The following is a 580-nucleotide window of genomic DNA, read 5'->3' as shown; positions in this document are numbered from 1 at the left end:
CTCAGACAGTGAAGAAATTCTTTCTTATGTCCAGCCTGAATTGGTCACAGTGGAGTTTGTGACCATTCAATCTTGTCATCCCTTGGGACTCTGGTGAACAGATGTTCCCCCAGATCCTTATGAACACCCCTGATAAGCTTATAGGTTGCCACCAGATCACTCGTGAACCTGCGCTTTTCCAGGCTAAAGAGCCCCATTGCTCTCAGCCTCTTATCATAAGGTCTGTTTTCCTGACCTCTGATCATGTGTGTGGCTCTCCTCTGCACTCTCTCAAGCTTCTCCACATCCTTTTTGAATTGTGGAGCCCAAAACTGGACGCAGTACTCCAGCTGCGGACTCACCAAGGCCGAGTACAATGGGAGAATGAAGTCCCGGGATCTGCTTGAGAAGCATCTATGGATGCAAGCCAGCGTTTTGGTCGCTTTACTAGCCACAGCATCACACTGAAGGCTCATGTTCATCTTGTGGTCAATCATGACCCCCAAGTCCCTTTCATCTGTAGTGCTCACCAGCGTAGCACTACCGAGCCTGTAAGCATGGTGCCGGTTTTTCCTCCCAAGATGGAGAACCTTGCATTTTT

The sequence above is a fragment of the Gavialis gangeticus genome, unplaced genomic scaffold (genome assembly GCF_001723915.1).
Source record: "Gavialis gangeticus isolate Ggan-Ray unplaced genomic scaffold, GavGan_comp1, whole genome shotgun sequence".
NCBI classification, from domain to species: domain Eukaryota; kingdom Metazoa; phylum Chordata; order Crocodylia; family Gavialidae; genus Gavialis; species Gavialis gangeticus.
This window is presented reverse-complemented; position numbering follows the sequence as displayed.